Source organism: Vulpes vulpes, chromosome 12 (genome assembly GCF_048418805.1).
Source record: "Vulpes vulpes isolate BD-2025 chromosome 12, VulVul3, whole genome shotgun sequence".
NCBI lineage: Eukaryota > Metazoa > Chordata > Mammalia > Carnivora > Canidae > Vulpes > Vulpes vulpes.
The window spans coordinates 186,613,890-186,634,411 of record NC_132791.1 but is presented as its reverse complement, the minus strand read 5'-3'; positions in this window follow the sequence as shown (position 1 = coordinate 186,634,411).

Here is a 20,522-nt window from a genome sequence, read left to right as displayed (position 1 = left end):
GCTGCCAAGTGTATCAATCAGCTAACAAAAAAATTTCTAAGGGGGCTACTCACTTTAATTGCTTGGATGTCCTTTCAGTGATGCCCTCACGTTGTGGAGGAGAATTGGCCCTGATATCCTTGCAAATAATAAAAACAAGCTGCCCCCAGTGAAAGTGAACTTTCCCAGGGAAGGGGATGAATCTTTGGTGAGGCACTTCCTTCTACTGAGGATAATTACAGGAGAAGTACTCCAGGATAAGCACTTAACAGCCAAGAATTCTAGCTTCTAGAACTGGTGTCTGAGTCCTGAAGGTGGATCTCAGCAATGCTCAAGAGCATCTTCTATACTGCCTGACGGAGAAGCCCGAGATATGTGATATGGTCATGGATAAACTAATGAATAAGGCATGATTATAAATATTTGTTTGAGGGGATCCCTGGATGGCTCAGTGGTTAAGCACCTGCCTTCAGCCCAGGGTGTGACCCCAGGGTCCCTGGATCGAGTCCTGCATTGGGCTCCCTGCATGGAGCCTGCTTCTCCCTGTGTCTCTGCCTCTGTCTGTCTGTCTCTCATGAATAAAAAAATAAAATCTTAAAAAAATAAATATTTGTTTGATTTATCATTTGAACAAGGACACCTCAGTTTTCCTAGGGTAGTGCATATTCACCACGTTCAGATTTCTAATTTTCATTTGAAAGAAGCGCAATCTGAATTTTCATCAAGGAATATTCATAGATTCCAAATGAGGAATACGAGACATGAAAGCCATCCAGTGGAACAGGAAGTACGAGGCTTTTAGTGAATACAACCCTGACCACTCAAGACAAATAGAAGGCGATGGACTGTCCCAAAATATCACCACAAAGAATAATACCTCTAGAGACAACATTGAATTAGGTTTTAATAAACTAGAATGATAGAGTAGGAAGGGGATTACCATGTAGTGAGGTTTGTGCTGTTTTACTTTTATTATCAAACTTAGAATTTAAAGCTTTCTGAATATTAGGATAGGACAACCAGGTGAGGAAATAAATGTTCAGAAAGGTAAGGTAAGTTCTCTAAGGTGACACAACTAAAAAATGATGTGCCTCATATTGAAACAGAAGTGTGTTTAGATCAAAATTCAGGGATTTTGATCTAAGATCAAAATTAAGATCTCTTGTCTAAAGAGGCTATAATTACTGTCTCTAAATTTTATGTTTATTATTAAACAATCATAATTGCAATACTTGACATTAACACTCATTTTATAGTTTGCTACAGAAATATTATTTTTGGGTGTCTGGGTGGCTCACCCAGTTAAGCATCTGCCTTCAGCTCAGGTCATGATCTCAGGGGCCTGGGATCAAGCCCCACATCAGACTCCGTCCCTCTCCCTCTGCCCCTCCCCCCTGCTGGTGCTCTCACTCTTTCTCTCTCAAATAAATAAATTCTTTTTAAAAAAAGAAATATTATTTTTGAAATTTAATTTGTATTTTTTTTCTTTATAGCTTCTTCAATAAATAAAACAAAAACCATGCCAGTCCTTGTTTTATATTTGAGAAGGTTTAGGCTTAGATGAGGGCTCCTTTTGTGTTTTCCACTCCCTGGGCTGCTGGAATGATGGAATTTCCACCCTCATTTGTCACCAGAGCTGATGACATTCTAGGATGGATTGTAACAGACTGAAGCGAGCAGTGTACACAGAAGGCATAGAGAGTCCTGTGGCTCATTTCTTTGGTGACACCTTCCTTCCAAAATTACACATGGAAAGGTTTGGAAGAGGTTACATGGCTTGCCCAAAGTGACTCAGGTTGGGCATGGCTGAGTTGAACCAGAAAAACAGGTTAGGTTGTCTGTTTTAAAATCATTTTGATATATTCTTGACACAACAGCTGTAGCTCGTGATGGGAGGGTAACATGATTCTTAATTCTTAGGGTTTTCATTGTTTTTTTTTTTTCTTTTTTTCCTGAGTTTCTTCTAAAATGTTTAAGCTCTGGCTCTCCCAAATTGATGGCAAGGAGAAACCAAAGTCAGAGGAGACCCAGGACAATCTTCTGGCCCAGATAACGTTGCCTATGTCTACTCCTGGCATCTCACTGAACAATACCTGACAACATCTTTTTTACACTACAAGAATATAGATCTTTCTTGACATAGGAGAAAAATTTAAAAGAAGCTATTGTTTGTTGTTTTTGTTTTCTCTCTCTTGTATCTTTCAACTTACATAAAATACTTTTGAAGTCAGATGACGTTTACTTCAATCACTTTCAATTCCATTGCAGCCAACAATCTCTGCTTTGCTCATTTTTCTTTTTTTTTGTGTGTGTGTATGTCAAAGGATTTGTTTAACCTCAACTTTTCTCCATTTAGATAGTTACTTCAGAGAAACTAACCTTTTATCAGTCATGTAATTTGCACATTTTTTTGGAATACATTTGTACTCCAGAAGAGAGAGAGAGACAGACAGAGACAGAGAGAGAGAGACAGAGAGAACAAGTCTACATATAAAGGAAATATTTAGATAAGGACAGAAAAATGTGAGAATCTAAGGATCAGGTGTGTGCTCTGGTGGCAAATGAAGAAATCAGTTTGAAGTTCTTCTTTAGCCTGGAACATATCCTTAATCAGAATTAGAAAATGTAGTTCTCCTTACAAGCCACTACCACTCGAATGCATTAAAATTCTAAAAATAAGATTTGGGGACAGAGCAGTCATTCATTCATTTGTTAATTCATTCATCCACTTACTCATTTTTTCTCTCAATATTCATGAATATTTAATAGATTCCAACTACCAGTAAATCACTCCATTGCCTTGATCTGGTTCCTACATGCATATCCCCTCAGAAGGTATTATCAGGTCTTTAAACCATGGTCTGGCCACACACTCTAGCATGATGACAAAAAAAAGCTGAAGAAAACATTAATCAAAACTGTCAATTTGCTTATTGTTGGGGCAATTGTTTTCTAACTCACTTCTTACGTAATTGTCCTATTAACTTTCTCTTTGGACACTTTCTATACTTCCTAAAATTATAAAATGATCCATTCAATTGAGCTACCAGAGTAATTCTCATTCTTCTGAATAATCTTAGCTTTGTCAGATATCTGTCCAGAGATAAACTGCACATTCTTGTCTTATGAAATGTACCAGCCAAAGGTTTCTTTACTGAGAATGGGGTCTTCTCAACCATCCAAATAAGGGTTAAGGAGAAGAGAGGCACATTTAAGTTTAGCTGGACTTTCATAGATATTAATCCTCACAAAACATTTCAAGGAGAAGAATGAATAAACTGTTTTCACTGAAGGGTAAACTGAGGATTCAAGAGTCCACCTGTACCTGTGGGCATGAAGTTCATTTATGATTAAGCTGAGATTTACCTTGGCCTTGCCCAAATCCAAAGGCTTTAGTACTTCTACCTGAATAAAACAAGAGAAAGCTCTCCGCAACTGAGTAGGCCGCTGGGTGTTACTGTAAGATCCGCCACGTAGCTAGTCTCTACTTCACATGACTGATGGTTGATACGGTTCTGTTATCACAGTGGCTTCCTGGTGATTTTCTGTATCTCAATCCACCGGGACATTTTGTCCGTGAACCATCTCCTCTTCTATTAACGCAGTTGGTACCTCCAAGTTCAAGTGCGCCGTGCATAGTTTTAATAGCAGGGCCACTTCCCCTCTGCCACTAGACCCTTCTCTCGAGTTATACAAGTGGCTAACACCTACCACTGCAGTGGTTTGTTGTGTTAAATTGAGAAATAGTCACAGATCATAAACCTCCCAAATAAATTGTGCTCAAATAAGCTGTGCACAGAAATGCGAGTTCTAGATCCCATTTATTTCCAAGTTGTACCATGTTCACAGCATTTCCTCTTGTTCCTGTAATGAATCTTTATTTGTTTAATGATAGTGATTAGAGGCCTTAAATTACCAGAAATAAAATCCATTTCCCTCAGTACTGGGCATATATACGAGAGCCTTCAGTTGTGTATTCTCCAGGCTCTTTTTATAATGGTACTAAGTACGTATAAACAAGCATCTGTTGCAGCAATTTAAATGTTTCATCCTTATTGACTGTGTGTATATTAAAAACAGAATGTGTTATTTAAATATTAGTTATGTTCACGGATTAGAATCTTTATTTGTGAATAGCTAGCGTGTAAAATCACTAAGTGAATACTGTAGAGGATGCTTTCTGATTCAAGTAGGCATATCTGCCACTTGACTCTGTGTGTTTTACATCTATTATTCGGGATCGTGTTACAAAGTACTTAGAATGTACATCCACGAGAGGTTATACCTCTTCTAGCTTTAGGTAATTTCAAAGAAAATAACTACTTTTTCTTAAGCTATCCAGAAACTCAAATACAATTTTGACATTTGCTGCCTTGAAATAATGGTGCTGATTATAATTAAAATTAGAATAGAAATTGAAAATTAAAATGACAAAAAAGAAGGCCCTAGAGTTCAGAAAAAATGTATATAAAATAGGGTCATAAAAGAAGAGAAGAGTTGGAACATAGTGCGCTGACAATTATTTTAGAAATAAAATGCTAATATGTGTAATCGAGGCTTATATATTCTACGTAGGATGGGGTGACTCTTACCCTGCTATTTTGGGCGCAGTGACATTGGATGTGTAAGATGTTCGAAGGAACATGAATTAAACTCTTCAAAATAAGAAAGGTCAGTATATAGACATTATCTGAGATTTCTTTCATTAGTTTTACTGCTTACAAATTCAAGTGGAATTGCAGAATAAAGCCAATTTTAGAGACCTGCCATTTGACCCACGCTTCTCAAAAATGATAATATTTAACCTCTATCTCCAATCTATGTTAAAGTGCTCTGCCCTTGAGTCCGTGAATGGCTTCCAGTCTCTCCTCTATTTTGTGCATTTTTGTAGGCATATAGTAAATGTCTGTGGAACAGAATATATTGAAGACTAGCCTTTGGGTGATAATTTAGTGAATGATACACCAATTTATAAATTATTTACTTTCAAATCAAATATGTAGTTTTATCCATAATGACAACTATTCTATAATCTGTATTCAGTTCTTTTAAAGATCATGTTGGCTCTCAGGAAAAGAAAAAAAAAAAAGATCTTGTTGGCTCTCTTTTACCATGTAACAAATTATTATAAACTTAGCAGCTTAAGACCCTATAAGTGTATTACCTCATAATTTCCATAGGTCAGAAGTCTGGACATGGCATAGCTGGAGTGTCTGCTTATGGTTTCAAGATTACAATCAAGGTATTGCTACAGGGACCAATCTCGATTTCTAAGGTTGCCCACCGTTCCTTGACAAGCAGCCTGTAAAAGCAGTTCACACCCACACTGTTTGCTTTCTTTCAAGCCAGGATAAGTATTTACCTGTAAGGTCTTCAACTAGGACCAGCTGAAGGAAACCCTGTGGTTTCAAAGGGCTCACCTGTTAGGTCAGCCCCACTGGTTCCCCAAACCCTGCTGAGCAGTACCTAGATTAGTGCTTGATCGAATAGCTGAGATAACATGCATACACCCTTCAGGCCTGGATCTTGGGGGATAGTTTAGAAATCTACATAACGCAAAAAATACAAATGGGGCTCTTTATGTACCAAAGAAGCAGTGTGGTCTTGAATGAGCAATATGTGTGTGTACATATATACACATAGCGGGGCTCAGACCCAGACTACCCTGGGTTAACATTCAGGCTCTTGGGAGAAACCCTTTACCTCTCTAAGAATAAAATTCCATATCTCATATAGGTAGGATGCCCATATATATATATATATTGGTTTACCCAGGAGAGTTCTAGCTTACCTGTTTTTCTGGAGATATTAATTGTCCTCCCTTTTATTCTAAAATGGAGCCATGTTTGGATAATAAATCACATCATCTGCTTATATGATTATCGAGAGGATGTAATATGAAAATGTGCATAAAATCCTTCAGTACGTTTGCCTAATAGATGCCCTTTTTTCATCAGTCTGAACTTGTGTAAATGCCATTGTACAAAGGATTTATGTGTGTAAACACTATGACACGTTCAATGATAAAGGCAAAAAGATAAACATAAAATAAAACTAAGGCTTAGGCTCATGAGCTATGCTTAAGATTTTCAGAAAACTAGGAAACCAAAATCAAAAGCCAAAGTTTTAAGTAAATTTGTGTCAGAAATATAAAACTAAAGTGATCAATTTTAGGGGTGGTGGTGCGGAAAACTATGTAAGAATTCTTAGAAGAGAGGATGATTGAAGTAATTGAATTTCAATCAACCAATTGAAATGATTGTCAAAAGATAAGTATAATCCTAACCAATGAAAAAGAAAACGGAGGACAGTCTAGTTCATAAATAAATAAACAAATAAACAAATAAATCAACCAACCAACCCACCCACCCCAGAGGACGCATTAGAAATTCTAAGTGGATAGAATACAGAATGATGTTAGGGTCCTCTGACAGATGGAGACAAAGTGAAGTTCGTCCCAAATAGTAAAGGATTTTGACAGCTGGGCGAGGAGTTTACATGTTTTTAATGGGTGATTGACACAATCACAGCCTGTCAAATGATTGTAAGGGGCAAGGATTGAGAGAGGGAACAGGGTCAGGAGAGAGCTCCAACAATTTGAACAAAAATAACAGAATCTTGAGGTAAGATAGTGGTGGGTTAAAGAAGGAGGAAAGGACATAAATGCAAGAAGTGAAAAAATACACACACACACACACACACATCAAAGCAGTATATGATGAGTGGAAGTACCGATCACTTATAGTATGGCTGAAGGGATATAGTAAATAAAAGTGGACAAAGGTGTCAAAGTCAGGTAGTGCAAATACCAAGATTTAAGTTATCAAATTTACAAAAATAATTGCTCAATTAAGGAGACTGTAGCCAGGTATACAAATTATTAGTAAAGGGACCGAAACAGGTGGAAGAAAGCAGAGCTGAGTATGTTTTGCACTTTATTAAACTGAAGACTTAAAGTAAACTCAACGCATAGCCACAATCTGACCACGTAGAGCTAAAGGTGGACTTTAAAATGAGCATATTTCTTGTCTGATTGCTGTGTTTCTGTCAACAGAGCTCCTGTTTTATGGTATTAGTACTCTAATTAACAAAAATTAAAGCAAATAAGTGATATGCTAATTAGAGATATGACCACATCTAGTCTAGTTAGTTCCATCGTGGCAAAAGTTTTGGGGAGAAGTTTGAAAAAAAGAAAAAAAAAACATGGTGCATGGAGCCTTGAAAGAAAAACTATATACATAGTGTCTAAATATCTTTGTGCACTTACATATACAAGGTTGAATATATATTTGCATGCACATGCATACATATATTATACGTGTGTGTGTGTGTGTGTGTGTGTATTTTTCCTAGTGTCCCGTGAGTTCAGCTCACTAATAGTCAAGATGATGGAGAAGCTAGATGGCATGGAAAAGCCCAAGAAAGCATCTCTGTGGATGTTAACCTCAGTTCGGTACAACCTAGAGGTCTGCCGTTTGGATTATTTTTTTCTTACGTTAGCCCTAGATGTTTGGGCCCCCCTAGAAGAGAGTTGAACAGAGTCACCACTATGTAGATTCCCAATTCCGTTAATTATTCTCTCTGTTTGGCTTACTATTTTTCACCCCATTACTTCCAGTGATCCAGGGAGAGTAGAGGTTTCAGCAACATCCTTGACTGCCTTTTTTATACTCCCAGGAAGTGTAATGGTCTCCCTCTGCATCTAGTAACTGATACCATTAATTAGACCTGACAAATTAATGATAGGCTATATTAACCACATTTGTCTAAGCATTACACAGATATCTTCTGCTTCCAGTGGGAATCGTTTAGACTAAAGGAAAATATTTAGAATCCAGGATTCGCCAGTAAAGTCAGGTTTCCTAATCACAGCAGTCTCTCAAATAGGAGTCAAAAAATTATGAGCTAAAAATCATTGCTTGCCTTCCATCCAAAAGCAGCAGAGCTGCCAGTTTGAAATCTCATCCTGATAGTTAAAAATCATCAATAGTTCGCCGTTATTTCTTAGCCAGAGAAGGCTCTTCCTGTTCTGCCTTTCCTAACCTACAGCTACTCCCTTTTCCATAAATATTCCAGTGTAGTTGAATTTTTCCTTATCCATGTCTTGAAAGGTAATAGCCAATTGAAATTGATTTTACCCAGACGGGCTAGGTCTTGTGTACCTGCTTGTCTCATCCTTACTTTGTGTCACTAGAGTGGGCAAAGCAAGGAATATACAACTCTACTCTTACGTTGTGCCAATGACAAGAAATGGGGGGGGATGTCAAGAAATGGGGGGAGGATTCTGGGTAGAAAAGCTACAAGGCACTGATCCTTCATTCAAACTGCTTGTTAGGTCCAATGCCGAGGCCTGGGTATCCAGGTCACACAGCAAGGGGCGATCCCAGCATGCAGAGACCCCCAGCTCTCAGACAGAAGTGAAATGGAGTGGAGATGGAAAAAACAGGGGGAGTGGAGTGGAGTGGAGATGGAAAAATCAGAGGGCAAGCATAGTCCCAGTCTCCAGGGAATTTTGCCTCAAGAAGAGAGGAGTCAATACAGAATTGGGTTATAAAGAAAGCACAGCTACTTACCTGAAACCACGTTATACTCTGTTACCTCTTCCAATCTTCCCCAAGGCCAGAGCTAGAGTGACACGTCTTACTATCTAGTACTAAGGACCTTATGTGACTTCATGGCTAAGCGGTGGAGGACTTCTGCATCCGGGAATGATCATATTATTTCACCTACAGGTAGCCCTAAGAACGACAGAGCTGAGGAGGCCAGTGCTGGTCCCAAGCATTTAAGCACAACATTCCAATCATACCTCTAAATTCGTCACCTGTGTTGGAAGGAAGTAGGAGAGACAAAAACAGGTTAGGTATCAAACAATTCAAGATGTGTGATTAAAGGGAGTCCTTTTCAGGACTCACAGACCAACAGCACTCACAGACCAACGGTAAAGTTCTAAAAGAGGTTGCCATTCAAAATGTTCAGTATTTCCACCAATCTAATTCAGGTCATGATCCAGAATGTGTGAGTAGGTTGATGTGTACTCACTGAAAGGAAACACAAACAAAATATGTTTTCTATTCTGTAAAATGGAGACATTAATACTGATATCATGGAAGGAAGGTGACTATTAACTAAGAGGATAGGGAAGGGGCAGTGGAAATTGATAATGATGTGGTGTCTCGTACCCCCTGGCCCACAGTGCATTCCCCCGAAACTGATAGGATGTTTTCCACATGCTGGCAGCTTCTTAACTCAAGTGGCTGCATCTCTCTACTTCTCTGTCCAAGAATTTTCTCCAACACCCCTGGGCTATGCTAAACTGAAAGCAGTTCTCTGTTTTGAAATGTGTAAAATTAACACCCAGAGGGCAACCCTCTCTGTTAGAAAGTGGGAGTTGGTACATAAATAGCCCAGTCCTCTGAGTCTACAATTCTGAACATGCTCCACACCATTTCATTACAGGTCCTCTGTGTCTTTAAGTTTCAGTTCCCCTCAGCAGCAACTGATACAACTTCTATTTTTTTTTCTTTTTCTTTCTTTCTTTCTTTCTTTCTTTCTTTCTTTCTTTCTTTCTTTCTTTCTTTCTTCTTTCTTCTTTCTTTCTTTCTTTCTTTCTTTCTTTCTTCCTTCTTCTTTCTTTCTTTCTTTCTTTCTTTCTTTCTTTCTTTCTTTCTTTCTTCTTTCTCTTTCTTTCTTTCTTTCTTTCTTTCTTTCTTTCTTTCTTTCTTTCTTTCTTTTTTTCATTTTACTCACTCTCTTGCTTGTAATTCCTGATTGCTCTCAACTTAAGTACCTATACTCAAGGCCTTACTGCAGTATCTCCTTTTGGGAAAACCCTAACTCAAATAGAACATTTCCTCCCTTTTATCCCTTTACTTCACAAAAGTGCTGTACTTATTCAAAGATTTAATGTAATATTTTATCATTGATTCACTAGTTTATCTCCCCTATAAAAATGGAATCCCTTTAAATATAAGAAGACTTCATTTGGCATTCTAATTTTAATATCATTGCAATCAATAAAAGATTGTCGAATGAATGAATAAAAAACGTGGAGATGGAAATCCATGAATTGTTCTATGCTTTACTGAGTATTTCTGTGACCAACATAGCAATAATTCAGCTGACAATAGCAGATGGTAATTTCCATATCCTCTGAGGACATAAACCCTGGCTCACCATAGTCCTGATTTTAAGGAGCTGAGCTGTCCTCTCTCCTAAAAAGTAAACTAACGTAAAAGATGCCAGACCATTAAAATAGTATAAACATTTGGCAATCTCAGGTAGGCTCAAGCAAATATGCTTAGAAGAGAGCATCTTAGAGTAAGAATCTCAGGAACATCTGGGAAAGTTTGGGAAAATGAGATAAGGTGACTTCGGGAGCCAGTTTTTCTACTCTAGGAACTAACCCTCTATTTGGAGGCACTTCCTTCCACCTGAAATAGTTGTTCAACAAGTTGGAACTGACAATAGACAAAATGTTTTATGGCCATGTGTCAGGCAGCTTGATGTATTTCATGCCTGAATAAATGCAAAATGGAATTTTAGCTCAAGGAGATGGTATAGCAAATGGTTCTTCACAGAGCAGGGAATAAGGAATATGTCTCCCATGGAGAAACTCATGGTGACAATGTGTCTGATTTATACTATAATTGCCAGAATAAAATCAAATATCCCTAAATTCAGGCATGCTAATGAACAAGATGCAGAATTAGCTTTTTCTCTGCTTATTGAATTGTCTAATGTTAGCTGAGAGAAGCAAACAGAGCATCGTAGATCCAAATATTACCCCAAGGTGTTTATAAGCACTATAACTTGCAGATTAACATTGAATGGCCTTTTATAAGGTCTTTGAAATGATACTGAATCTTCAGCAACATGGTTTCCCCATAAAGACATGTTACAAAGACTTATTAAAACTCCCTATTGAATTTCATTAAATTGGGACACACTATAAAGTAAATCTGACTTTTGAGCCATATTTTTAAAACTGGCTTGGCCAAACATTGGTTTCCTACTTACCATAATAATTTATTTATTTATTTTTTTATTCCCTCCTCATATTAAAAAAAAAAAAAGTTGTTTACTGTGTTTTATTAAAGAAAATTTATTTTTGCTTTTATTGTCAATATAAATATTATTGCTAACTAGTGCTTTTATTTCACAAAACAAGCTTGTGTTACTAAAATGAGTCAATATGATTCCAACTTAAAAAACAAACACCCATTTAATATATCAGTTCATCTATGTGGTCTTATTGAGGAGGAAATAGACATTCTTGAGATGATGACAACAGCTCATACATTCTCTTTGCAAAAATTATATTTACTAGAGAATTTTGATGTTATTGTTAGATTTGTAGTTGAGAAGGGGAAAGGTATGTTTGGAAGGAGCATTCACTTATTCCATAGTGTTAATTCTGTAGTATTGAATGTATGTTTACTCAGGAGTTTCCCCAATATCAGATTATTGGTATTTTTCTCAAAAATACCTTCCTGAATTACGCAGTAAACCTAATTATGCAATAAAACCTAAATGGGAAGTGATGGAGGGAGATGAAAGAAGCAGCTGTCTGTACTCATACCCACATCCAAGCTGGGTCATGGGGTGTATTAAGCAATGGGAATGGACTTACATATCCAAATGTAATAGAGCTAAGGGTATAATACATAAGAGAAACCAAGGTTAATGCATATTTTAATACTATAATTATGTTTTTTAACTCAGATCTTAAATTTTTACTTTAAAATTCACGTATAGCTATTTAAGAATTCCCTAGACTCAGAAGAAGACATGTTAGAGTATAGACTTACCACATGAATGTGTATACACGTGTACTATGTTAAGCACTATACTAGACACTAGACAACAAGGGTGATATATGTTCTTGTCCTCTAATATGGTGTTCATATAATAATTAGTGATATTTCTTTTATCCTATCCATCAATTTAGTCTGATTATTGAGAAATATAATTATATGTGTTACATGACCCTAGAATATTGTTTTATAAATATGATATTCTATAATTAATGTTTAAATTAGTTAAGAGAAGAAATAAAAAATACTCATAAGAAATTATTTTTTTTAATTACATAATCTTCCTTACCAGTACATGGTTTGGTTTTGTTTCATTTCTCCTGTGGATTTAAAGCATTTTTTAAAATTTCATTTATTTATTCATGAGAGGCACAGAGAGAGAGAGAGAGAGAGAGAAAGAGAGAGTCAGAGACACAGGCAGAGGGGGAAGCAGGCTCCATGCAGGGAGCCTGACGTGGGACTCGATTCCGGGTCTCCAGGACCATGACCTGCACTGAAGGAGGCGCTAAACCATTGAGCCACCCGGGCTGCCCTCCTGTGGATTTAAATTACTGTCTGGGTACATTTGTTTTCATCTGGAAGAACCTTCTTTTGGCATATCTTGTAAACTGAGTCTGATAGCAATATCTTCTCTTAGGTTTTCTTTACTATTAACTGTCTGTGTTTTCATTTGAATTCCAAAGGATAGTTTTGCTGGGTATAAGAGTCTTAGTTATTGTTTCCTCTCATTCCTTATAGTATTTTGAATATTTTATGTCACTGCTTCCTGGCCCCTCTTTTGTGTGCTGGAAATCCATCTCCTAATTTTATCATATTCCCATTGTACATAATGAATTTATTTTATCTTGCTGATTTTAAGATTTTCTTTTAGTCATTGTCTTTCTGTTGTTTGGATTGCATAATTTCTATCAATCTATATTTAAGTATGCAAATAATTTCTTCTGCCATTTGAGATCCATTTTTTAATTATCTTTAGGATATTTTCAATTGCAGGTGCTATAATTTTATATTTTATTACAGAAATCTCAGTCTGCCATTTCTTAGGTAGAAACTTATCATATAAATAAATAAAGGATAGGTGAAGAAGGAGACCCTGACCTCTTGGCTGCACTCAAATCTAGCTTTTAAAATATGAAGCTGGGAGAGATAAGGAATTCTGGGGGACCCTTTCTTCCAGCAATTCTGGGAGCTGGTTGAGAAAAACTTACCTTTTTGAAACATCACCTGGAGATGAGGTTCTATATTCTTGAGTTGGGAAGATGAGTAAGTCAATGGGTCATGGCTCAACTTTCACCAACTCTTACTATTCTTATTTATATTTAGCAGGTTTTCTTGAATAAATGTTTCCTCATTTGGTATAATGCTATCTCAAATTTAATATATTTTATGTTTATTTTTAATAATTTTCACAAGTTTCAGTTGTTTCCCAAGGGTCAGATTCATGGAATTTCTTAGACACCTCTGACATAGTCTCAAAATAGTTATCTTTCCTTATTCATATTTGATGTCTATTTATGTTTATTTATTTTTCTATTTTGTAATTTAAAAATTTTTTTAAAGATTTTATTTATTCATTTTATGAGGAGAAAGAGAGCACAAGCATGGGGAGCAGCAAAGGGACAGGGAGAAGCAGAATCTCCACTGAGAAGGGAGCTAGACATAGGGTCTGATTCCAGTAGCCTGGGATTATGACCTGAGCTGAAGGCAGACACTTAGCCAACTGAGTCACCCAGGTGCTCCTTTGCTTATGTTTATATGGCCCAGCACTCATCAGATGTTTAAAAAATGCATTTGTAAATAAATAAATAAGTAAATAAATAAATAAAATTTTAAGTGAATAAGACTGAAGGAGTTCAATATGTTGGCTAACATTAAATTTTTTTATTAACATTAAATATTTTTGAAGTTGACAGGCCTCACAAAATTATAGATATATTATAGATATATAAATACAGATATATAAATTATATATTTATAGATCATAGATACATAAGTGCTGATTTTTATTTCTTTTGAAAATGAATAAAGGATATGTTAAGTTTCAGATGTAAACATTCCCTAAAGCTCAGAATCCAACTGTATCAAGAGAGTAAATTTGATCACCATGGAAACAATGCATCTCTCCCCTTTACATGTCACTCAGCCAATAAAAATCTTTCAATATAGATTACTCTGTGCCTTCTAGAGAACCCTGGGTCACTATCAATTCTGAATGGAAAAACACAAAGGGGAATGAACACTCCTCTTCTCAAATACCATGTTAAAACTTTGTAAAGAATCTTTAAGTGGTATTTCAAGAAAAAAACATTTTATTTGTATTTTTTCAATGGAGAGTCCATTCTTTTGTTAGGTGTCTATATTAGTCCACAAATAATAAACAATTCAGATAATAAATTAATAAGTCTGAGTTCCAAGTAAAGGATACCTGTAGTCAAAACATATCTTTTCCAGAGAACTGCACATCCTTTCAGCAGTAGCAATAAAATAAATCTTTAGTATCTTAAAATATATATCTTATTCCTTATCTTCTGCTTCTGTTACCAATACATAAAACCAGGCTTTTTCAACCATGAGACTAAAACACCCTGGAGCTCAAGGATACTATTTAGTAAAACTTAGCTTTTTGCAGTACTTTTGTTGTTGTTGTTGTTACATATTTTTTATTTTAAGTTTATCTGAAATGTGGTGTTTGGATAGCCAAAGAGGATAATTTTGTTTCTTTAAACACTTAAAAACAAAACAACTCAAATGCATTTTATTATGGGTCCTGCTATAGTAACTGTTCCCCTTCATAAAACCTGTATCCAAAGCCTCTTTACATTAATTATGTAGTTCCAACGAATTTTACATTTTCTATCATCAAGAATTATAAATAATTTCAAACATATTAGTTATATTTAGTATACAGAAAAGGAATATCAGCTTTATTTAGTGTCAGGATATGCACAGCTCTCTAACAGGCATTTTAAACTACTCAAATTATTTCAATTGTGTAACAACTATGAAAAATAGATATTACACTAATTTTAGAAGAAGGTAATTCCAAGGCTCAGCAAGAAAATATAATTTGTCCTAACTTGCAAGTCTGCTTTGACTTCCATTAACATTGTCTGAAGCTTATCACATGACATTAACTCTGGTGGCTAGCAGGCTGGAGGTAGAAATCATCTGTAAACTCATTCACTCGTATGACTGGTTGTTTATTCTAGCTATCCCCTTATGTCTCCTTAGATTGGAAACAGAACGGAGTCTGTCAACTGCAATACTAACATAATTTCTGATGTGGCCTACAATTTCTTATAACAGCATGAGTACAAGGTCAGAGCAAGGGGAAAGAAAAAGATAAGAAGAGGGAGAGAACCACAAGGAAGATATTGTGCCTTGCATGATCTAGCCATGAATACCATACAATGTCACATCTGCTAGTATGTTTATTAAGGTCATAACCAAAAAGAAGAAATTAACTTCCTATTTGGTCAGATACTGGAAGAGCATGTGGTACTGAAATATTGCTGTGAACATTTTAAAGAATATATTCTACTACAAATTTATTCCATGGCCCAAAGCAAACTTTCTTCAAGTATTCTGAATTGTTTATTTTTTTCCTTTCAACTTGTTGATATAGGTCTTAGAAATTAAATAGAACCCAACAGGCTTCTGGAAGTAGCTCAGGTTTCATTAAGTAGAATGATTAGGTCTTTGGAAGTTGCCTTAACAATTCTCAATGACCTTGAAATTAATTAGCACAGTACCAATCACATGAAATTTCCAACTCAACCTTTTAAGATAACTAGATTTGTACCAAATGCCCAAGGGGGGATTAAAAAAAAAACATGCTATTTACTCCTCTATAATATATTATGATTTCATTATAGTAAAATATTTGATATAGTAAAATATTTGATTTATAACCACAACCAGAATTAAATTTCTATAATTGTGCATTGCAGAACATTCATAGAAAGTACTCATTCAGCATATAAACAGAAAACATTTCTTCCTAAAAGGATATATTTATAATATATATTTATATATAATTAATATATATAATTTTATATTTTACTATAATATATATCATATATAATTTTATTGTTGACTATGTTCTTTCTCATTTTAAGATTAATTCTGAAAAGACTATGATTCTATTATCCCTTTTGTTTTAATTATAGGTATTTTCAAAATAATCAGCATGCATTAATTGAAACATGTGGTATTAGGGCTGAAATGGTTAAGAAAAAAATCAAACAAGCCAACAAAACCAAGGGTCACATTATGAAGTTTATGAAGCTATGGTAAGCCTTATCAAAGAAATGAATTCATTACTTGTAATTAATATAAACATTTATAAACTTCTAATATTAGATCTTCAGGATGTTTGCTTTCTTTCAACTCTTTCAAACATCCTCTTTTTCTTCACTTTCTCATATTCTAATACTTACCATCCTTCTTGAGTCACCTCAAAGAGCTCCTTTAAAAGTTTATATTGTATGGAAATACATATACTTAAGACTTCCACTCCTTGAAGATGAAACAGATATAACATTCCCCTAATTCACCTGCTAAACTAAACCCTAGAATACTATATATCAAACAAACATAAGGATTTTCCAAAAGTTGGAGAGAAAAAAAGACTAAGTAGGAAACTCAGGGGCCTAAGACTGTCACATTGTTGAGTTCCTTGGACTTCCTTTTTGCCTTATATATCCTAGACTTAGAGCTGAAAAACTCAACAACTCAGAAATGCTGATGATCGTAGCTAAAAATCACCAATAAACATCTGCTCTCTTAAGCCTAAATATCAGTAAAGGGGTAGCCTATCAAGAAAGAAAACTTTTTGACAATAATCACTATAGCCAAATATTAATAGCCAAACATCACAGCCAAAACTGTGGCTTCACTGTCATCCACACCAGGAAAAACTGAGTTATCAGTCTAAATGTCCATTCTTGCCAAACTGTAATGAAATGTTCTAATGCTCCCACAAGAATGGTATCAGAGAAAGCCAAGTAGGAAGCCAGAACTTTCATCCCTGACAGGTGGTAACTTTAACTCCACTCCTCATCATGGTTTTAGAGGAGATAATGTGAGCATCCTAGACTTTTAGTTCCCAGTCACCCAGCAGTACCAAGGCACTCCTCTCCCTCCCAGTTGGTTAGTGTCAGAGGAGATCAAGCAGAGGTCCAGGAGTTTCACCACCACCAAGTGCTGTGACAGACATTGTCCTCCCCATGATATGACTTGTAATACCAAGAATCCACAAACTGAATCAAAACACAGTCAACAGATGTCAGTGCTGAGATGATAAAGATGTTAGAATTATCTGACAAAGATTTTATAGTAGCATCATAAAAATGATTCAACAAAGAATTATGAATGCATTTGAACTTGAAAAACAGCATTTATAAAAACTCAGCTAGCGTTTTTATTAATAACGGAAGACTGAATGCATTTCTACTATACCCAGGAAAAAAGGCAAAGATATCTGCTCTTAACATTCTCATTCAACACACTGCTAGATATTTTGAGTGCAGGAAGGCAAGAAAAGGAAAATAAAGGAATGCAGATCATAAATAAAAACTTCCTATATGCATATGATATTATTCTCTACACAGACAATTCCAATAAATCTATTTTTAAAAGGTTATTCAAAAAATAATAGTGAGATTAGCAAAAGAAGAAAAAATAGGGAAAAAAGGGGGGGGGGTAGAGAATATCTCTTTGAGATCTAGGGTTAGACAAGGACTAAGTCTAAAGTTAATAGTCCTGATACTAAAATCACAACTGTAAATTAAAAACGACAAATTTTATTTCATCAAAATTAATAAATTTTGCTCTATGAAATACTCTTTGAAGAAGATGAAAAGATAAGCTACAGAATGGGAGATGTATATTTTCAAACCAAATAACCATCAAGGACTATTTTCTAAAATCTATAAAGAACTTTCAAAACTCAATATTAAAAAAAAAAGTACAAATAGAAAATGTTCAGGGGCCTCCGGGTGGCACCGTGGGTTAAGCGTCTGACTCCTGATGTTGGCTCATGTCATGATCTTGGGGTCCTAGGATCAAGCCCTTAGTGGAACTGCTGTGCTCAGTGCATGTCTGCTTGTCCCTCTCCCTCTGCTCCTCTCCCCACTCACACTCCTCTATGCTCTCAATCTCTCTCAAATAGGTAAGTAAATAAAATAAAAAAAAAAAGAAAGAAAGAAAAAGAAAGAAAAAGAAAGAAGAAAGAAAGAAAGAAAGAAGAAAGGAGAAAATGTTCAAAAGGCATAAAGGATATTTCACTAAAAGAGGAAAATCCCGTGAAAAAAAAATCAGTGCATTAGCCATTAAGGAAGTGCAGATTCAAACCACATGAGTTATCACTTAACATCTGTTAAAAATGCACGTAATGTGTGTGTGTGTGTGTGTGTACACACACACACACACACACACACACACACTGATGACAGCAAGTCTTGGTGAGGGTGAGGAGAAACTGATTCATTCATATTTTGTGAGCATTTAAAATGGCACAGCCACTCTAGAAAACAATGGCTTAAATAATTTAAAATGCAACTACCACATGACCCAACAATTGTACTCTTGGGCACATATCCCAAAAACTTCTGTTCACACCAAAATGTGCACATGGATATTTTAAGCAGTCTTATTTGTAAGAGTCCTAAATTGCAAGCAATCTAGATTTCCTTCAATGGTTGAATGTAGAAATGAACTGTTGCACGCCCATTCTGTAGAATACCAGTCAACAATTAAATACGTATGAGACTAATGATACACTCAACAATCCAGATGAATCTCCGGAGAGTAATGCTCAGCGAGAAAAACGGATTCTGCAAGGCTACATACCGTATTCTTTCATTTACATAAACAGTCTTGAAAATTTAAAATTATAGCGATGGAGAAGGATAGATGTCAAGGTTTAAAGGAAGGGCAGGGAGGAAGTGAGTGGGGCTTTAAAAGGACAATATGAGAGACTCATTTTGCAATGAGAATGGTCAGAACCTTATATGTATGACTAATAACATATCATTTGTGATATTGTATTAGGATTTTGTAAGAGATCTCATATGGGAAACCTGTGTAAAAAGTGTACGGTGGCTTTCTGTATTATTTCTTTTTTTTTCTGTATTATTTCTTATAATTGCATACCAGTCTACAACTATGTCCAAATTAAATGTTTAATCAAAAATTGTATTCTTTAACGCTTTATCTGCTCAGTCTTCTATATTGCCGCCAAGGTATCAGACTGAAAGTGTTTTGAAGGCAGGAAACATTGGGAATTCTTGTCAATTCTTTTTCTGCCTTCCTCTTTTGACAACAACCAAAAAAGTCTGAGAAGCACAATGACCAAAGAGTCTTAAACAACAGAAAAAACAAAACAAAACAAAACAAACCAAAACAAAACACCAGCCTTGGTCTTATGCTGTTTTTAAACGAAAGATTAGCATAGACTTTTGGGACCAGTATGAATAATCCTCTGTTTATTTCTTCAGTAACATTTCACTTCTCATTGTCATTCTTTTGGTACTTCAGGCCAATCAACAGGTCTTGATCATGCCAGAGTCCTGCCCAAAGTAGATTTCCCCAACCTATATTCCATGGATACTGGTCTCTCTTCCTAGAATGATCTTTAAGAGACTATAGTTAGTGGGATAAATTTAAAGATATCTATAGTGGGCTATAGAAACATAGACAAGACTGAAAAATAAGTCTTGCTAGAGAGACAGGAAAGGTAAGAAGACAGGCTTATCAGGAATGCAATTGAATCCATCCTTAAGAGGCCTGCCACGTAGTAGGGATCATGATGTAGTGATACTTCAACAGATGGGTCTGAGTGATAGAACTTTCTCCTTTAGGTGAGTGGGGAGAGGGGCTGCGTTTTAGAAAGTTTGTTCATGATTTCCCGAAATTAGAAATAAATGAAAGTCTATCAGCTTTAGAATCCCCCAAAGAGATGAAACAGTCGGGGATATAATAGTTTGAATTGGTACAACTTTTTTTAAGCAAATATATTTAACTGTCTTTTTTTTAATGAAGTATAATTTCAATAATGAAGGTCTTTAAACTTTATAAGAACTTAGCACTTCCCCCATCATCCTCTTCCCCAATCACTATAACATGTGGCCCAAGAAAGAGTTTCCCTTCATTGTAGCATTTATTTCCACATATTTTCTTACTTGAATTACATCAGGAAAATCATGACAATCTGTCCGCTTTCCCCAGAACAGGTCTAGGTGGTTTTAGAATTAAGGAGAAGGAAGCAGTAGGGGGAGCTCTGACAGCACCGGTTCCAGGGGCGTAAATTTTTCCCTCCGTGAGCCGGCAATCTCACAGGCTCAAGGAGGATCTCACAATAACACCTTGTGATTTGTGAGAACATTTGAGATAATCCATGTAAGACCAAAAAAAAAAAAAAAAAAGGAAATAGTTTTAATATCCACATAGTGTCCTATCTTTATGAAGGTCTTTAAAATCATTGTTGATAAAAGATGATCCTACCATGTACCTGGCTTAGATTCTTCATCCCAATACCCATTTATCTGTTATGCCATTTTAAATGTCAAGCATAGAATTAAAAACAAATACCTAAAAATATGTGCAACATATTTGTGCAACGTTGTACAATTTCATTTGTTTCTCGGACGGAAAAGGGGAGCAGTATAATGCTCTTTCTTGTCTACTCATTTGTCCTTCTGCTCAATAGTGTTTTTGATTTCCTGGTGT